We start from the raw sequence: 20,777 nt of genomic DNA on the forward strand, positions 1-20,777 counted from the left end.
TTGATATTTATGTTTAGAATAGTCACTTCCAAGAAAAAAGGGAGTCAATAAAAGTAGAGTAGATGAATCATTGAGTAGCAAGGATGGTCCTGTTGAGATTGTGTAACATAAATTTGTAGTGAGTAAAACCAACTGTTGTGATTTTTATCCAAATCAACAGCCTTGTAGTAGTGGTAGAAAAAAGACTTAATCAGGGATGAAGACTCACAGATTGACAAGATTAGCAGATTAGAGGAAGAATGGATTTTAGAGGGGTTATTCGAGCAACATTAAAGTAACATACCATAGGGAAATCAAAGCCAGAATAAGGGATATGGATCAGGAGATTACAGATTGGACATCATAATAAGAGTGAAAAGTAGATTTAGTATAAGAAAGAAAGTGGCAAAAGTAGAAGGATGGGAGATGTAGGCCAGAGATCAGAATTTAAAACTTCTGGAGGTTGGAAGGGGAACAATTCTAAGAGATGATGAGACCATGATGTTTCATGGCTGGAGTAGGGTGCAGAAGGAGGGCATCAGAGTTGAGACATTTGAAATTTGGTGTGGTCAAGTTATTAGAGGGGTCATTAGTATGAATATTAAATTCTTCAAGGATGATAACAGAGGATATTTTGGAGAGAAGAAACATAAACTAAGGACTTAAGTTAGATGAGTGACGTGAAGGACAATAGATGACAGCAACAAGGTTGAGGAACGATATAAATGAACTACATAGACCTTGGAAGAGAAAAAGTTATTTAGCAATGATAGCAGAAGAATGTGCTGGGTACGGCAGCTCTCAGGACTGTCCCTCCCCTTCCTCTGGCCCCGTTGTCAGGGGAACAAAGGGAAGGAATGTTCTCTAATGGAAAAGGTTGCAAAGGATTTGTTATCATTCTGTGAAGCATCAGGGTTTTTTTTATTTACAACACATGTAAGATGTGTTGACTGAAAACTTCAAGAATGTATATGGGAGTTATTTGTTTGTTTTTTTTCCAAAATGAAGCAGGGCTTCCAGAGGGCATCTTGAAATGGGCCAGACTAGTGGCGTCAAACTCAAATAGAAATGAGGTCACTAAACCATACATAAGGACCTCTGAGGGCAATATGTGGACTTAGAAACCCATATACTAATATTGTTGTGTTTTTATTTATTTTGTACTGTTTCCCAATTACATTTTAATCTTGTTTGGGCAGCATTCAGGAGTATCGTAGGGCACATGTTTGATACCTCTGGGCTAGATAGTGGGCAAACTGGGTTGAAGGTTCAAGGGCAAAATATGGGCAAGCTGTTCCACTACTATGAGGAGGCTGAATGACTGTGCTTTGGAAACCCATATAACAGGAGAAGGATTAGTGTGTCAATACTCTGTGGCAAAACTTAGCTGCCATGTTGAGTAAGGTTGACTCTATTTACCCATTATCAGTGGGGCTTGACCTTTTATTTGTTTTTCTAAGAGTGGGAATGAGATAATAGTGAAGGTGACTCATCCATATTCTTTCCCTTGTCACCAAACTCACCACCCTCATAGAAAAGTGGTTAGCCAGGTAGAACTGGCTTTACTAATTTGGGGCTTTTTAATCACTGTCCTTTAATCAATTAAGCTAATCAGTCATAGGTGTATGTTTCATAATATATTTCAGCAATCGATACATCTGTGAAGTTTCTGGCATGGACCCCTTCCCTCATTAGATGGCGAGCTTCCCATTGGGTTGTGAGGTCCTTGAGGAAAGGGACTGTTTTTTGCCTTTCTTTGTTTCTCCAGCAGTTGGTAAGTGCCTGGCACATAGTAGGTGCCTAATAAATGTTTGCTCACTGTCATCCGTGCAACACAGCTCCAACCATATGATACATATGGGCATATGTGGGCATGCACATACATGAATACTCCCCTCTGCTCACTTCTGCACTCTCACCCCCACACCCCAAAAGCCTTCTTTTTCCCTCTCTCTACCATTATTTCTTCCTCTTCTTGTTCAGTTATTTTTTCGGTTGTATACAACTCTTTGTGAGCCCATTTGGGATTTTCTTGGCAGAGATACTGGATTGGTTTGCCATTTCTTTCTCCAGCTCATTTGACAGATGAGGAAACTGAGGCCAACAGGATGAAGTGACTTGCCCAGGGTCACACAGCTAGTAAGAGTCTGAGGCCAGATTTGAACACAGAAGATGAGTCTTCCTGAATCCAGGTCTGCCACTTTATCCACTGTGTCACGTAGCTGCTCCATGGTCACTACTACTCCCATAAAATATGCCCTCTGCTCAAATATTGGGAAAAGAAAAGGAAGAGAACCAGGACACCCTGATGCCCTGGCCGACTGAAATCGGGGGAAAGTGTTCTATCAGATGTGGAAGCAGATAACTTCCTCAGTATTTATGAAGACGGTGTTAGAGGCTCCCCACCTCCCTCGCCACAAGAAACATGGTGACCCAAGTGTTTTCCATTCCCAGCTTTCACTTCTTAGTTGTTGACCCTTAGATTCTCTCTTTGTATATAGATCTCCATTCCTGAGTTTTCCCATAAATAAGTGCTAGCATTTTGCTCCGTTCCCATCATTGTCTACTGGCTAGGCTGGGTCATGTGTGTGCTTAATTTTATGAATCAAGAGGGGAAGACTGGGTATTGGTCTAAGCTCTTCCACTAACTTGAGTGACCTCATTTTCTCATCACTAAAATAGGGATAATAATCATTGCCCTGCCTATTTTACAGGGTGATAGTGAAACTAAAAGGAAAACGAAGACATGAAAGTGTTACACAAGATGTTCAGTCATGTCATCACTCTTTGTGATCCCGTTTAGGGTTTTCTTGGCAAAAATACTAGAGTGGTTTTCCATTTTCTTCTCCAGCTTATTTTACAGATGAGGTAACTGAGGCAAACAGGGTTAAGTGATTTGTCCAGGGTCACACAGCTAGTAAGTGTCTGAGGCTGAATTTTAACTCTGGAGGATGAGTCTTTCTGACTCCAGGACCCTCCCTGTATCCACTGTGCCACCTAGCTCTCCTTCATCATACGAGTACGAGGAATTAAGCTAAGCTTTTGTTCCCCATCACTTTTTTCTATTACTTAACCCCCAGTGGGTCAGAGCCATCATACCGTGCAGGCATTGCATCCCACCCTTTCCCAGAGCTATGCCAACAGTGGCAGCTATAGTGCCCTCTTCCTCATCTCAGGTTAGTTTGAGGTAGGAGAGGATGAGGTGGGAAGTGAGCATCTTGAGGCAGGATTTTTTTTTTTTGCCACAGTATCCCAACTAGGCTGTCTTGAAGTATTTAGCTGCTAGACCTTTCTCTCAAGGCATAGCGCTGTTGTTACTTGACTATGTCAGACCAATATAATTGAAAAGGAGGGAGAGGCCCTAGAAAGGTCTGGGTCCCTTGGGCTAAATGCAGAAGGCTGGGTTCCCCCTCTGCCTACAACACCCAAAGCTGAGCTAGAGCCAGCCAAGTGCTGAGCTGTGCACTTCTGCTGACTAGTCATGTGGGACCTATCAGGTGTGTATTGGGGGGGGCAGTATTTTCCCTTCTTCCCCCCCTCCCCAAGGAAAAAAAATAATAGCACTTTGTACTTACCCAGAACCTTCCCTTAGGATCCCAAGGTTGCTAACAAGCTATCACTTGTCTCACAAAGGCACGTCTGAGAAGTAGATGGCAGGTGTGCTCACTTCTCTAAGCCCCACAGTGACCTTCAGCCTCTCCTCACAGTTTCCTCTTCTAGAACATGGCAAGCCCACGTCATTTGGCCAGGTATTTTTGACCACAGGAAATAGAATCCTTTCCTTGACCTCCTGGCTTTGAATTTGGTATTTGTCTGTCTGACTGTTTCTTCCACAGTAACTTTGAAAGGAGTGGACTGATATAAAAATAAACCTCATCTTCAATGTATGTGTCGGAATTTGTTTTTCTTGACTTCTAAATGCATTAGGGAGGGGAAAGGAGAGAATTTGGAATTGAAAATAAAATTGAATTAAAAAAAACAAACTTCAATGTATACATGACTCTACCCTTTTATAATCAAATGGCATCTAATAAAATTTCCCAAATAGACATACCTTTTGTAATATTAATTTTGATGAATTTATTATGCTGTAGAAAATTTACCATGGGTGACAAGAAACTTAAGCTGTTGCCTCTGCAGTAGAATGAAATCCAGACAGAGGAGATTCTCCTACCTAAATTGACTATGAAGCCTGACACAGCTGCCTCTCCATAGGCAAGAGCCATGACCTGAACCTAGTGGGCTAAGCTATGGGGAGGCAGCCCTTCCCATCAATCCTGGTAATGTCAAGACAATGGAAATATCTTGTTTATGGAAACCTGGCCCCATCTCCACCCAGTAAAAGACATTGAAGAATTGTGTCTCTGAAAGGGAAAACACTAAGGATATTCCTATCATTTGGGGATGATGTTTGGGTTGTGTTTTTTCCCAGTTCAGCCCCATGGGTTTGTGGTTCCAAAGACAGAGGTCAAATCATTCCATGTCATTGGGATAGCTAAGCTCTGTTGTAGGGCTTTTCTTGTTTAGATATGTTTGTTTGGGACTAGAGGGAACTGTGTAAACATCCTAGGTGGTTCAATAAACCTGGTATTGGCAGCCACTGATAAGCACTGATCTCAGTTTAGTCTATAGATTCATATAGTAGAATGTTTCCTGAGTATATTCTTATGTCTAGAAGTATGCAAAGTAACCAGGCTAGATATAGTTGCCATATTAAGTCTAACTTGTAACTTCAGCTGCCATCTTGAAACATTATTTAATATGTTTTAATGGGTATTTATTTCTTCTATCACTATAAATGGATTTCCATGAAGTTTGCTCCATATATCAAAATTACAGAGCTATTTGATTACAAAGAGTGAGGTCCCCAGCTCACAGAATCACTGGTCTCTTTGTTCCATTAGCTCACTGAGCATAGTAAACTTGATTCTTCTGAGCCTCAGTTTTCTCATCTATAAAATGGGAATAATAATCACTGCCCTACCCCATTTAGGTTGATGAGAGGATCTTATGAGATATTTGATGTGGAAGGGCTTTCAAATGTTAAAAATACTATACAGATTTTTAAATTCAAGTAGATTCAGTTGTCAATATTATAGTATAGGCTGTGGGAGCCAAGTACATTTCAATAAAGTACTATTGGTATGGGACCCTCCTGATATAGTGTCTAGAAATAATAAGGAACAAACCTGGAACTTTAGTTTGGGTCCTTGGAGTCTAGATCCTGAGTGCTTTCCACTTCACCTCAAATAATATTCCACTTTACCTATTGCTGCAGTTTCCTGGCTCGTCATTATTCTCCAGTCTCTTCCTTTTTACTCCACTCAGATGCCTTCTTAGGTAGCTAGGTGGCACAGTAGATGGAGAACTAGGCCTGGAGTCAGGAAGACCTGAATTCAGATTTGACCTCAGACACTTACTAGACGTGTGATCCTGGGCAAGTCACTGAAATTCTGTTTGCCTTGGTTTTCTCAGCTGCAAAATGGGGTGATAACAGCACCTGCCTCACAGGGTTGTAATGTGAGTGTCAAATGAAGTAGTATTTGTAAAGTGTTTTACGTAGTGCCTGGTACACAGTAGGTGCTATATAAATGCTTATTCCCTCTTTCTTCTGAAGTGATTTCTACCTGATCCCTTCCAGTGATCAACTGGAACTGAGACAGTAACAGTGTCTCTATTTTAGGAGCCCTCTATTTCTACATTTACTTTCGTAGCTCTGTCAAAAGTACATTTGTCAGGATGATTGTTGCTGCTTCTTTATAAGGCACATGTATTCAGGATGCCCATTAACAGACACCAGAAGTGGCTGCTAACAGCTGTTCAGCAATGTTATCTGGGAAATACCACAGAGCTCACGAGATTTTCTGTTCTAAAAAGTGAGCTGTGTTAACAAACAAAACAACAACAACAAACCCTGAAAGCTTTTATAAAATGCATCACATACAAGTTTCCTTTCTGATATGGGGGCGTGGATGATCTCCAAAGTCTGAAAACTAAGCTAGAAGACCCAATGTGTGACATGGAATCTTAGAGCAGGAAGGAACCTTAGATAATCAGCTAGTCCTGCCATCCCTTTGGAGGTGACTTCATGTCATAGTTCCCCTGACCACTGCCCCAAACCTTTTCCACTCTCCTTTAAGCCTAACCTACCCTACCCCACCTATCTCTCAGACCTTACCTCCCACTTTCTTGAGGTCAAGGTTCTCCACTGGGAGATTCCTCAATCCTCTTCCTCTCCATCTGAGACTTTCCTAGTTATTTTCACAATCTTTTTCTCCTTCTGACTCAGAAAGAAAAGTTGCTCTTTATTTCCAAGGTTAAATTGTTCCCTAGATTCCATCTCCTGCCATCTCCTGTAGGAGTTCTCCCTTCCCTCCCTTCTTGCATCTCCAATCTCTCTCTTTAAAAAAACAAAAACAAAAGCAAAAAACTGTATCCATATCCTGTTGCCTACATATTTAAATCTTCTGTGTCCCAATAGAATATAGGCTTCTTAACTCTATTATTTACTTAAACTACTGTCCCATCTTTCTCATTCTCTGTCTTTACCTCAAAACTTCTCAGAAGTCTGCATATAGTGCTTGTACTTCACTTACTCACTTATAATCTGACTGCTACCTACCCCATCACTCCCTCTCAAAGATCTTTGGGATTTTTTTTTAATTTTAAAAATTAACTCTGTTAAATAATTCAAAATTATACATAAAACTATTTTAACAATGATTTTTAAAATTTTGAGTTCCAAATTTTCTCCCTTCTTCCCATGCCTTCTCCTTTCTTGAGACGGCAAAAAATTTGATATTCATTATACATGCGAAGTCATATAAAACCTATTTCCAGCCATGTTGCAAAAGAAAATGCAAACAAAATAATACAATAAAAATAAAGAAAGTTTAAAAAAAGTATGCTTCAATCTGCATTCACAGTTCATTAGTTCTCTCTCTGGAGGTAAATATCATTTTTCATAATTCTCTGGAATTACCTTGGATCATTGTCTTGATCAGACTGGTTAAGTCTTTCACAGGTGATCATCCTTACAATATTGCTATTGTTGTATACAATGTTCTTTTTTAATTAATTTATTTTTAGTTTTCAATACTCACTTCCATAAGCTTTTGAGTTTTACACTTTCTCCCCCTCCCTCTCCAAGACGGTGTGCAATCTGATACAGCCTCTGCATTTACATTCCTATTAAACATATTTTCACATTAGCCATGTTGTATAGAAGAGTTAGAACCAATAGGAGGAACCACAAAAAAGAAGAAACAAAACAAAACAGAAGAAAAAAAATAGAATACTTCAATCTGCATTCAAACTCCATAGTTCTTTCTCTGGATGTGGTTAGCATTTTCTATCATGAGACCTTTGGAGATGTCTTAGATCCTTGCTTTGCTGAAAAGGGCTAAGTCTATCAAAGTTAGTCATCACCAAACATGGCTTTTACTGTGTACAATGTTCTCCTGGTTCTGCTCACTTCACTCAGCATCAGCCCATATAAGTCTTTCCAGGTTTTTCTGAAGTCTGCTTGTTCATCATTTCTTATAGCACAATAGTATTCCATTACATTCATATACTATAACTTGTTCAGCCATTCCCCAATTGATGGGCATCCTCTCCATTTCCAATTCTTTGCCACCACAAAAAAGAGCTGCTATAAATATTTTTGTACATGTGGGTCCATTTCCCATTTTTATGATCTCTTTGTGATACAGACCTAGAAGTGCTATTGCTGGGTCAGAGGGTATATACAATTTTATATTTTGGGCACAGTTCCAAATTATTCTCCAAAATGGTTGGATCAGTTCACAACTCCACCAACAATGTATTAATGTTCCAATTTTCCCACATCTCCAACATTTATCATTTTCCTGTTTTGTTGGTCTTTGAGATTCTTGGTTCCTCTTCATGAAATCTAAATAAGGGCTCTCCCTCAGGGTCTCTGCCATTATTCGCTTTCTCTTTTCTTTCTACATTCTCTCCCTTGGCAATTTCATTCCTTCACATGGCTTCAACAATCATCTCAATGAAAAAGACACATTCATATTCTCCAAGATGAGATTTTCATTGTCAACTGCCTCCTGGATATCATCTGACAGGGTCTGCTTTTCTAGGCCTGATGTGGTACCAGCAAAGATATTTCATCAACAACCCCACAGATTTTGTGGCCTTCATGGCAATAAAGATGATTCAGGCAACCCTAGTAGTAAGTAAAGTGGAGCATTCTTTAGGTGAAGTAGAGAGAGCTTTGGATTTGGAGTGCAAGAACCCAGGTTGAAATTCCAGCTCTGTTCTCTACTACCTGTATAATTTTACCCAGGTCCCTTAACCCCTCTGGGCCTTAGTTTTATTACTCATTGAATGAGGTGGTTGGACCCAATGACTCTTGAGCCCCCTTTCAGCTCTAGGTTTGCCAAGTGATCTGAGTCTTCTCATTGCCTCAGGCCAGCGACACTTAAGAACAAGACAATTAGTCCTCCTCTTTACTGGGTACCATTTCTGTCATATTTTGCTGCCTCAGTTCATAAGAGCTAACATTTATGTAGAGCTTCAAGGGTTGCAAAACACCTTACATATACTTTATATATATTATTTCACTTGAGTTTTCTGGTGATCCTGTGAGGTATGTGCCACGTGGGTGGTTTGCCAGCTCATTTTACAAATAAGGAAACTGAGACAGACAGGGTTAAATGACTTGCCCAGGGTCACACAGCTAGTAAGTAACTGAGGCCAGATTTGGGCTTAGGAAAATAAGTCTTCCTGACTCCAAGACCCTCCCTCTATCCACTGTGCCACCCAGCTGCCCTGCCAACCTTCTCATTTTAAGAAACTCGGGCCCAGAGAGGTTAAAGAATATACTCAAAATTGATCACACTGGTTGTGTCAGTGACTTCATTTGAACCCAGATCCTCCTACTCCAGATCTAGGGCTGCTCCCCTCCCACACACACAACAGCTTTTTTAAGCCCTTCTTTACGTGGTGTGTGTGTGTGTGTGTGTGTGTGTGTGTGTGTATAGATAAATGAGTGCATGCTGTATTTTTTTTTTAGACCTGATGTATCCATTTATTCATATACTGTGGTTAAAGACCAAAGTCCCTACTGTTCCAGGTGAGCATATTAGGAGTTTGATGCAATGTACTGTGTAGGCCTTTCATTCTCAAGACTAATTGCTAACAATGCATTTATACTCATTAGGATAAATAATGTTTGCTGAGCCCTCAATCCTGATATGTAAAAGGAAAAACTTTTAAAATTCAAACATACTTTCATGGGCTAAGGCTTTCCTCCTGCAAGCAGAGAAACAAGAACTTTTGTGGGGACCTGGGGAAGGAACAGAGGAATAAGAAGAAACCACATGACACGAAGTATCTGAGTTTGCCACGATGTCCTTCACAGCGTAGTTTTTAGAGGCTCAGATATTCCTCCCAAGGCTCTCATGTAAAAATCCACTTCACCCTCACCCCTTCTCTTCTCAACCTTTCCTCACTAGCTTTCTTTCCATCTGACTCCTTTTTGTTTCTATTTTCTCAGACAATTAGCCCCCCACCCAGAAACTTTCAGGCTCCAGATGCAGGGGGAGAGAAAAAGGAGGGGAAGTGAGGAGTGGGGAGGGATATAGGGTGGGGCTTTCCACTTTCTGCCCAGGGAAGTTTCAAAAGGGAGTGTCAGAAGCCGGGCAAATAGTGATTAAGGGGGAGGGAGTGACATTTACTGTCCACTGCAGGACTGAGCTGGTGTTGGCTGGAGAGCCTCCAAACTTTCCTTGCTGGTTATCTGGGGCCCTAAGATATGATTTAGACTGGCACAGCTTACTGACTTAACCAGACACTCCTTACAAACACAGGGACTAGAGACGCAGAAAGGAGGGGCTCTATCTCCCTACTGGATGGTGCCAGCCAAGAGGCAAGTCTAATATAACTTTTCCCTTTCTTGCTCCCTACCCAAGCCCCTCTGCATTACCAGCTTTGGGTTATTTTGAAAGATAATTTTCAAGCTCTCCTCCCCTCTAAAATATCACCCATTTTCCCAAGGCTTACTGCATTCAGTCGGAAGCTCCCAGTTGCTATTGAATCCATAACCTGGCTCCACCCTAACTATCCAACCTGATTTCCCACTACACCCAACACACCCTCTGATCCGGCCTAGTTGTCCCACTTCCTCTCTCTCCCTCCAAGACCTTTTATTCATACTCTTATCCTTGGCATGAATTTCCATTCCCCTCATTCTGTCTTTGATATTCAAATTCTCCCATCCTAGAAGATCTAACTCTTCCTCTACTTCCTCTGTGAAGCTTTCCTTGACAATACCAGCCCACTAGAATCTAATTCCTTTCTCACTTATTGTCTGTGCCCCACAATTACTGCCTAATTATATACTGCCCTATTTTTTTAATTGTACATATGGTACAATGTACCACTTAATTATATCAGTTTATAATACTGATTCCTATAAGAATGCCTTAGGATTGTAGGATTTGGAGCTGGAAGGGACCTTTTAGAACATTTAATCTACCCTTCCCAGTCATTTGATAAATGAGGAAACTGAGGCCCAGAGGAATGAAGACCAAACTTAGTTCATTACTTATTTTATGAGTTTGTCTCCCCAACTAGATTGTAAGCTCTTTGAGATCAGGAATGCTTCTTTGCATCCTCCATGGTAGCTAGCATAGGGTGGGAGGCTTAAGAAATGCTCCTTAAAGAGTTTTTGGTTTGTCCATTGGGGAAGGAAATAAGTTTTTCATATGGCACCTACTAAGTGCCAGGCACTCAGCTAAGTGCTTTACAAATGTTATCTCATTTGATTGATTGAGATGATTCATTTGGGGGGAGTCTGTGTGGAGCTTTGATTGGTATTGGGCTGTGGGTGGGATAACAGGGAAAACATAATTGGATTTTCAGTGAGTGATTTTGCAGGGGGCCTGTAAGTGGGAATTTGTTTCAGACACACAAAGCCTTCTACTGCTCAGGTCACAAGCATTGAAGAGGAAAACTCCTAATGAACTAATTCCTAATAAGATGTTAATAACTCACCTGCCAGGAGGTATAAATAGGAATACAGAGAAGGGGCACTGCTTAACACAAAGGAATGAATTACTAATGGTTAAAAGAAGTAGAAGACTCCCCAACAAGTTCAGGAGTTTACAATTCAGACTGGGCACAGGAACACTCGTCACAAAGTAAGGGAAGAATTCTCTCCAATAACTGTAAAGGATCACAGAGCAGACAGAGCAGGATTCACTCTGCAAAGTTAGGGAGGTGACCTGGAGCCCGGTACTGTGGCTCCCCAAAAAATGAAGAATCATCAAATGTCAAGAGTTGGAAGGGGCCACCTACAGGAAGCCTCCCCTGACACCCTCTACCCCAATACTAGTGTCTTCTCTCTGTAATTATTTCCAATTTATCTTGTGTATAGTTTGTTTGTACATAGTTATTGCATGTTGTTTCCCCCCTTAGTCTGTGAGCTCCTCAAGGGCATCAACTGTCTTGTGCCTTTCTTTGCATTCCCAGTACTTAGCACAGTGCCTGAACCAGAGTAGGCGATTAATAAGCATTTATTGATAGACTAACAGGGGTTCTTCGCCCAGGCTCTGTGAGCTTGTTTTAAAAAAGAAATGTATTTTGATAACCATTTCAATATATTTATTATGTATTGTAATCATATATAATTGTATGTAATTATAAATGTATTGTATATATTGTTTCCTTTGTAATCTTATATATTTTGTTTTATGCATTTTAAAAAATTTATTCTGAGAAGGGGACCAGGGCACACAAAAAAGTCAAGAACTGCATTTTATAGATTAAGGAATTAAGGTCCAGCAAGGTGAAGTGATTGCTCAAGGCGACACAGTAGAAAAGCCCACAGGACTAGAACCCAGGTTTTCCAACTCTAGTAACGGAGCTTCTTTTAACTATTCCTTTTTGGGTGGATGAGGAATTTCTGGGCAGGGAAGCCTTCTGGAGGCCATTTATAAACCATCACATAGGTGGCCACTTATCCCTCTATACTTAGAACTCGCTAGTTTTGTCCTTGGCCTTATGCCATTTCCTTTTAATTATATCTATATCTATATACATACATATATACACTCATATACACATACACATACATATGTGTGTGCATGTGTGTATTTTTTTATTTGCATCTGACTTTGAGAAAACTTAAAAGCTGATAGGCTTATTTTCTGAACACTCCCAGAAACATGCACTTGGACACATGCATAGATAAAATGAAACAACATGTAACTGAATAAGAGAGGTCAAAATGCTGATTGAGGTAAATGCTTGTTGAATTAAATTGAATTGTGGGTTGGACAATCAGAGAAGAAACTTCGTGGAGCAGGAGGCATTGTTCAGGTGCCAAGCTAGAACAGTCATCTGCTTACCCCACCATAGCATCAGTTAAGCAAGCCCCTGTGAGCAAGTGTATCCCTACCCTTTTCCTTGGGCTATCTCTCACAACCACCCCAGCTCTGCAAGTTCCTGCTCAGAACATCTAAAAAATAAGAAGCTGTATGATGCCCAGCATCTCAGGGGGTCTCCCTGACTTGCTATGTGTGTCACAAGCAGTGGTGACCGCTATGTCTATTGAAATGCCAGTCCCTGGGTTTTGGCATTGGAGAGGGTGCTGGATCCACATCCACCCCCCTGATGAGTGATTTGACCCATTCTACAAATTCAACAAGCATTTGAGTATTCAAATTCATGAGCCAGGCAGTGGGTATACAAAGGTTTGCTGGTCCTCATGTTATGCCTACATTCTATGCTACAAACAGGAATATAACTACTGTATAAGAGAGGTATAAACAGAGTGCTCTGGGGGATGGGGGAGGCAGAGATTAGGTTGAATTCACAGGTCTTGGCACCTAGTTGTATTTCTGTGTGGGGAGGGAAGGAGGAGGGAGTGAAGTAAGGAAGGAGGGAGTTAATGGAGAGGGAGGAGCAAAAGATCACCCAAATGTTGAGCTTAGGTGACTGGAGGATGGTGGTACTATTGACAGTAAATAGGGAAATTGGAGGGAGGGGCAGAGAAAAGACTGACCCAGAGGTGGGGAGCAAAGATTTTTCTTTCCATTTTGGATATAAAACCCGAGGTGCCCCTAGAGGTGGATTTACTCCCACTGAAGTCACAGTGCCTATTCAGAGTTCAGGCCAGTCTATTCTCTTTGAGGTGTTTCCAAATCCTGCTTTAGTGTCATGGCCTGAAAAGAGAGGTTTTCAGGGGTCACTGTGCATCCATGGGGTTTCTGAGGCAGGCTTTCACCTTATAACCCCACCTGGGGATGTTCCTAATCCTCCACCTGGATTTTGTTGGAAGAAAGCTATAGTTACTGTGCTTCCCTCCCCTGTTCCCCTCCTTTTGCCTTGTGAGTAAGAATTGGGCTGCTTTTAATTGGTTAAGTTATGCCCAGGTCCTTTAAGGAGAAAACATGTAATTCTAGTAATTTTATTGGACTCAAGTTTCAGGAAAATGGAAATAAAATTGCCTTTTAAAAGTGAAGGATACATACAAGTGAATAAAACAATAATAAAAAAAAAGCCACCCGGGATTCCTGATAAATGGTATAAAGCATTTTGTGATATGTTGGAGGAGAGAGAGAGACACCCAGGGGAAAAGGGAGGAGAAATTAAAAAAAAAACCTTAACACTGCTTTTTTTTCTGCCTTTCTCTTTCAAAGGAATTTAATTTGCCTGTTATAAAGTGAAGCATGAAAAGCTACTGGTAAAATTGGTACTTGTCCCACATGGTGCTCAGAGCTTAATAGTACAGGTGGACGCAAGCGGCTGACTGCCAAATACTTTTGGTTTAGAGGGAGGGGTGGGAGTGCATTCTCAGAACCACTCCTGGAATGGCTTAGCTTGCTTCACACAAATCAATGACAACCTCCTGTCGGCTGCAGGCACCCATGAGCTACTTTTCCACTTTAATTCCTATAAAGCGACACTGGTGGCTTTTATGATAGGAGCCGGGCTGGAGAGAGGAGACCGAAGGGACAGCAAGGTGGGTTAGCATCGCAATCTTTTCTCCCGATCTCTATTGAGGATTAAGAGGAGGGAGTCAGGAAAGGGGAACCGATGGGGGAAATAGTAAAGAGGAAAGGCAAACGGTTTGTTTGCGAAAGTTTCTGCTGGTGGTGCTGGGCAGGATTTCATAGCGCCTGGGTAGAAGAGGCGTTTTCTCTTCATAAAGTGATCCTTTTCTCTTGCGGGAAGGGGAAAAGAGTGGGGCGAAGTGGGTAAGGGAAGTCGGGACCGCGGAGTCTGTCTTCTTGGACAGCGGAGTCTGTCTTCTTGCAGCATTCTCTGTCATACATAGCTCGCTAGGCTGGGTTAGCACGAATTCGTATCGGATCCCATCCCCGCCGCTGCTCCCTTCATTGCCCAGCCTGCAAAACGGGGGATTTGAAATCCCTAGGCGGATCACACAGAACGTCTCCACTCCAATCTACTCCTCGCCACCTCCTCCCTCCAAAAAAGGCAGGTTGGAGTCAACAGTGAATCGGGGGGGAAAAAAACCCAAACCAGTCTCACATTCACTCCTTCCAGAGACGGGCTCTATCATCTTATTTGGGGGGTGGAGGTATGGGGGTGGAGGGGAGAAACTGCATTGAAGCCTTTTAGGTGATTAAAAGAAATAGGTTAATTAACGCATATAATTAACGCATATGGTTAGTTTAAGTCCTCTTTCCACCTCCATTCATTACCAGATACGAAACTTTAACCAGCTACAGCCGTAACCAATCCTTGCCGAATCTGGGGGGGGGGGGCGGGTGGAAGGGGCATTGAAAGCTTTAGTTAAAAGGTTCTGCGGGTTTCACGCGAGCCTTAGTTCGGCTACTGAGAGGAAGGGCGTCGTTAGTTGCTGCTGTACTCTACAGGTTGCGGAAAAAGCTACCCAGGTCCTTCAGCAGCCCCCAAAGCTGTGCTACAAATTAACAAGGGAAAGGGAAGGCAGAGGCTGCAGTCTCTATCTCCACTGTGTTCTCTCTGGAGTTTAGGCAAGGATGTGGAGCTAGGAGGTCCTCCCTGCTTGCTCTATCCCGGAGTGACCCTTGACTCTGCCGGGGGGAGGCTGGGTGGGCTCTCTCTCTTTGTGAGAGGGGGGGAGACAGGCCAGACAGAGGGTCGCGTTCCCGAAGATGCCATGCAGATTTCTGTCTTCGCACTGCTGTGGTTTGGGTGTGTAGAGAACTATGCAATTGTGGCTGTCGAAAGACTTTGTCCTTGGCTGTAGGAATAGCTTGACTCGGCTGGAGTGCTTGAGATGCCGGCCTTGGGATGCCTCTGGCTGGGTTAACTGGGTGTTCACTCCATCCGTAGACCAGGCTGAAATGCATTCTCTGTTTCCCTAAAGTTTGAGTGGAGTAAATCCGAAATTCCTTGAGGGCTGAAATCTGCGGGGAAAGCAGAATGCTATTTCTGAGTCTGAGCCGTAGCCCTTGCAAAGAGCAGGAAATGAACCAGGATCTTGGCTCCAGATCCCCTCCGTTGCCTCGCAGAACGAGTCCTGCACTTGGTCTGCTCCCTGATCCTTTGCACTTGTTGACGAAGTTGCTTGAAAAGCACGCTTCCCTTATTTCGTGAAAAGTGTTTCTGTGCCCCAGTCTAAATTGTAAACTCCTGTACTGGCATGGGGGTGGGGGGGAGGAAAATTCTGCTTTTCTAACACCTGCTGTACAAAAAGGCCTTCTCGAGATAGGATGTAGTCAATCCATTTATATTTGGCTAATCAGTGAACTGTTAGAATCCCTCTACTTTCAGTATTTTTAAAATGATAATCGGCTGGAATAATCCGATTCTCTTCTCTCTTGGTAAAATGTCGGAATCGTTTGTGGAAGCAGACAGAGGGAAGAATGCCAAGTTCGAGTTTCTCCTACTACCTCCCCCTCCCCAACATCAACTCCTTATGAAACTTTCAGCCAACTAAATGGGAAAACTTAAATTCTCCAAAGGGCTTGGTGGACCCCACTAAACTCACCTCATTGGGTGTGGAAGCCAGATACTGTATATTTGTCCTCCCTCCCTGACTCTCTCTCTCTGCTCCTTCCAAAGGCCTAAGCTAGGAAAAATGCCTAAGAAAAGCACCTAGCATCTGCTTTCCCTGGGTAAATCTCTTCAACTGATTTAACTTTGAGAAAACACAGGAGCATGTGGGTGTGTGTGTGCATGCACACCCCCCCCAAAAGTGGATACATAATCCATTACAATTTTCAGAAAATACCCAAAATAATCATACTTTGACTCAGTAATCTCAGTACTGAGAACATGCTCTTAAATGTCAAAAAGGAGTAAAAAGGAACTATCTATTAAAAAATATTTATAGCAGCATTATTTGCAATTGCAAAAACCTAGAAGCAACCTAAATGTCTAATAACTAGAGAATGACTGAGCAAATTGTGCTAGATTAATATCATGAAATTTTGTAATATAATTAAGATTGATAAATCTGAGGAATATAAAGAAAGCTGGAAAGACCTTTATGGAACAGTTCAAAGAAGAATCTTTGAAAAACAGTTCGCCCTACATGTTCTGGGTGAGAGGGAAAATGTATAGGCTAGGGATGAACAAAGATTGTTGAAGGGGACTCAAGTTGTTATGAACCTGTTATGAGTTGAGATTCATTTATTCCAATGGCAATAGATGTAAAATAAGTTGAATTGGATTTTTTCTTTAAAATTAACTTTATGTCATTGAAATGATAATTAAACTAATCTCTTGAATTTATTTAGAATTTAAGATTTTTTTTTCCTCAAGAGATTTTATATCTATCAGCTGGGTGAGATAGCTTTTTTTTAGCCCCATATTAAAGATGAGAACACTTAGGTACAAACGGTTAAAGTGATGGCCTGAGATCACAACAGCAAATCAGTGGTAGAAGCAGATCTAGAAACCAGGATTCTAGCTTTCCAGTCCTGTGTTCTTTCTACCACACCATATCATACAGCTATAGATCTAGCTACCAGAGATGGAACCTTTGGCACCACTAATAAGCTCATGGTGAAATTGGCAAACTTCATAAATAGCCTGTTTCAGAGCTGGGAAGTACCATACAGATCACTGAATTGCCTCCTAACCCATTTTCACCCCCTCTCCCCCCATTGTACCTAAGCTTTCTCATCTGTAATATGAGGCTAAAAATAGCTATCTCACCCAGATGATAAATACAAAATCTCTTGAGTAAAAAAAATTTATACTCTAGATAAATACAAGAGATTATTTTAATTGGCATTTCAGTGATATAAAATTAATTTTAAAGAAAAAAATCCAATTCAACTTATTTTACATCTGTTACCTATATATATGTATATAGTTACATATCATCTCTGCCACTTATTATCTATGTGATCTTGGGCAAATCATTTAATCTCCCCAAACCTAAATTTCCTCATCTATAAAATGAAGAGGTTGGACTATGTGAAATCTAAATTCCCTCTTGGCTCTAAATCTGTGATCCTCATGAAAATGAGGGGTGGAGGTGGGCCCTGAAGGATGGTTAGGATCTGGGGAGAGAGAGAAGAAATTCCCCCTGAGGGAAGTGGCCTGAGTAAAGTGGAGTTAGAGATGAGTCAAGATCTTGAGGGTAATTATGGGATGGATGGAAGAAGAGGATGGATAGGTATCTGGGCAAAGTTCTCAGCCCCTCTTCACAGAATACTATCTGTGTTGTTAGCTTCTTTGTCTTCAAAGAGTGGCCAACAAGAAGGAGATCACTGGCCAAGTTATGAATTCACAAGCCATTTTGGAGAGAAGAGAAGCCCCCCCAAAATAACTTCCACTGGCAGAATAGTATTGACAGTTTCTAAGAAAGTGACTTATTGCATGCTGTATCTGCTGTAATGACAATGCAGCAGAAGTTAGTAGAATCATTTGACTTTTAGAGCCATAAGGATCATAGCAATCCTGTAGTACAATCTACTCATTTTATAGAAGGGGATGGGGAGAGAGGGAGAAGGAGGAAGAGCAAGATGTGATTAGAGAGAAGGTAATTTGGTGAAATCTAGACTAAGAACCTAGGTCTTCTGATAGTCAAGTTCCTTTCCAATGAGCTAGGCTGCTTAGAACAATTCATAGCTGATGGCCCACAGCAGCCTGAGGGTCCTGACGGACTGAATGGCCACAGTCCATTTGAGTAGAAGCTGAGACAAGGCAAATCCTGAAGCTCTAGCCTCTCTCTATTTTAGTTGGCTCTTTATATCTGTTCAAATAAAATGATGTTGGACTGATTTTTTAAAAGACATGCAGAGCAGCAATAAATATTCAGGGCCATTTGGGCTATTTAATTCTCTTTCTATCTTGAGCAGCATAATAGATTTAAGATAATTGCCTCTAAAATTTTTTTTTTCCTTGAGAAATGTGTCCCGATAAATCTTTTCTTGAGAGGTGAGTGTCATATCAAGTGGAGTTTGTGGGTTTTCCTTCACCTGGGCCATCAGCAGACTAGGATTAGAGAAAATTTTTTTCTCCTGTATTTGAGATCAGGAGATTATCACACTTTATTTAAATTCAGTGGTGTTGGGGAAAAAAGGGGGTGCTTTATAAAATTCATATGATCATGGAGATAAAGGTGGTCCACACCAGGATCTTTGTTGGTATTTACACTAATTACACAGGTGTATAATGGTACACCACTGTTTGTTTGCCCTGTCCTCCCTCAGCCACCCAATAGTACAGGTTGGGCCAGTGAGATGGCTGTACAGTTTATTTTCTTTTGGTTGGGAACTGCAGGGATGAATAGAGGGAGGGGAATCTGGGGTTGAGAGATTTCTGCCAAAAGCAATTTGGAGTCTCCTTCATATTAGTCAGAGATTGTGTTTTTCCTTTCTGAAGCTGCCTGCCTCATACCAACTACCATGGAGTTGTGTATGTGTGTTTCTCTTTTCAGTTTTTTTTTCTTTTCATGGTTTGTTAGCCTTCTTATGACTTGGCACAAGTGAGAGAAAATATTAAGAAAGAAAAGGAAATAATAGTAGTGATAATAAATCCTTACAGTAACCGTGCATTATTATTGTCCCCACTTTACAGATGAGGAAACTCAGATACAGAGAAATTAAATGATTTGCCCAAGACCAGATGGCCAGTAAATGTCTCAGGCAGGATTCAAACCTGAGTCTTGGATGTTACTACTTGATAAAAAATAATGCTATTGCAATATCATGTAGACTTAATTTAACTAGAGTATAATAAATAATTGAAAGGAATGTTTATCTTCAACAGATGAATGCTTTATTCCTAAAACTAGATTGTAAAATGGATTTTACTTTGTTGTAGAATTGGGCATGGAATTTTTTAACTATCCTTTTCCCTTTTCTGAAGTCTTGCTCTTTATCCCTTTCTTAATGTGCTCTTAGAGTTCATAAAAAGAAGAAAAACATGCTTCAGTTATCGTCTTTGATACAGCTGCTCCCAAATCTAAATCTCTAGCCCTGATTTCACCCCTGAGCTCCAAAGCTCCTGCTCCACAGGACACCTCCAACAGGACATCCTACCAGCATCTGAAACTCAAAATGTCCCAAGCTGAGCTTATTATCATTCCCATTAAACCTGTTACACTTGAATTTATTATTATTATCATTATTATTATTGTCTATGGCACCACCACTTGGCCCATATTTGAAACTTTGGTATTAAAAGATCAAATTTAAGGCTGAGTGGGGCCTTACCAGCTCCAATCTTCCTTTCTAGGCTTAATTCATTTTATTTTCCTACATGTATTTTAGGTTCAAGTCAAACTATCCTGTTTGCTGTTCCTGAATTTGAAATTGCATCTCTTATTTCTGGGCCCTTGTCCAGGCTGCCTTATACCTTCCAAAGCTGTCGAATACATACCTTCCTCACATCTATCTCTTAGATGCCTTAGTTTCATTCAAGGGTCAGCTTTTGTCAGTGAGTCATCTCTTACCGAATTCCCCTACTTCTCAGTGTTTTCTCCCATCCCAAATTGTTGCATACGTACTTGTGTGTTTATGTGTTCTATCTCCCCAGTAGGAAGTAAGCACCTGCAGGACAGGAGTTATTTCAATTGTTTTCTGGTATCCCCAGGACCTAGCTAGTACTTTGCAAATAGTAGGCACTTAATAAATGGTTATGGGAATGGACTGAATCATTAAGCTCATTTTATAGATGAGGAAACTCAGACAGAGAAAAATTACATGACTCTAAAAGGTTTCATAGGTGGTAGGGCCAGGATTCAACCCTGTCTCCAAAGTCTGTCTCCACTACACCTTGCTCTTACTGGAAAAGAGGTGAAGGGTGAATCAATTGGTTGCTGCCTCAAAAAAAAACCAACAAAAAAAACCAACCCTCTCAAGTCAATCCCCTGCTCTCTATTCTTCTCCTCTTCTATGAGCCCTAGTTCATTACCATGGACCTGGACTATTGCAGTAGCTGCCCAACTAAGACTTCCACCTTTAATCTCTCTCTTCTTCAACCCATTCTTGATAACACCGATAGATCACTCTTCCTTTTGTATAGGACTGATCATCACTTCTCACCTCAAAACCCTTTAATGGTTCCCCTTTACCCACAGAATAAGATTCAAATCCCTTTGTCCCTAAAAGACCTTCCACAATATGGTACCACCCTACCTTTCAGCCATGTACTTGACACTCCTGCTAAATTGCTATTTTCATCTCTGATTATTTTCCTCACACTGCCTTTGTGTGAGCCTATAGTGTCTTTCTTTTATCATCTTTACCTATAAAATCTTACTTATGCACCTCAAATGCTACTTCCTCTGTGAAGGCTTCCTTGATTCTTATCTTCTTCTGGCCTCACATGACATGCAGTTTTATGCATTCTCT

At 41.2% G+C, this 20,777-nt stretch overlaps 1 protein-coding gene across 2 annotated transcripts in view; it reads left to right on the forward strand.

Moving 5' to 3' along the window:
• The window catches only part of ZBTB7C (zinc finger and BTB domain containing 7C), a 525,518-nt gene that overhangs the window by 354,486 nt on the left and 150,255 nt on the right, over nucleotides 1–20,777 (forward strand). The window contains exon 1 of one of the 2 annotated variants that reach the window (XM_020985798.2): nucleotides 13,695–13,978. The exons of the other annotated variant lie outside the window; for it this stretch is intronic. The gene's annotated coding sequence lies outside the window, so the exon portion shown is untranslated. Of the gene's footprint in view, nucleotides 1–13,694; nucleotides 13,979–20,777 lie in introns of those variants that run through there. 2 annotated transcript variants of the gene reach the window in all.

Source organism: Phascolarctos cinereus, unplaced genomic scaffold (genome assembly GCF_003287225.1).
Source record: "Phascolarctos cinereus isolate Bilbo 61053 unplaced genomic scaffold, phaCin_HiC Scaffold_4;HRSCAF=312, whole genome shotgun sequence".
In the NCBI taxonomy this organism is placed as follows: Eukaryota; Metazoa; Chordata; class Mammalia; order Diprotodontia; family Phascolarctidae; genus Phascolarctos; species Phascolarctos cinereus.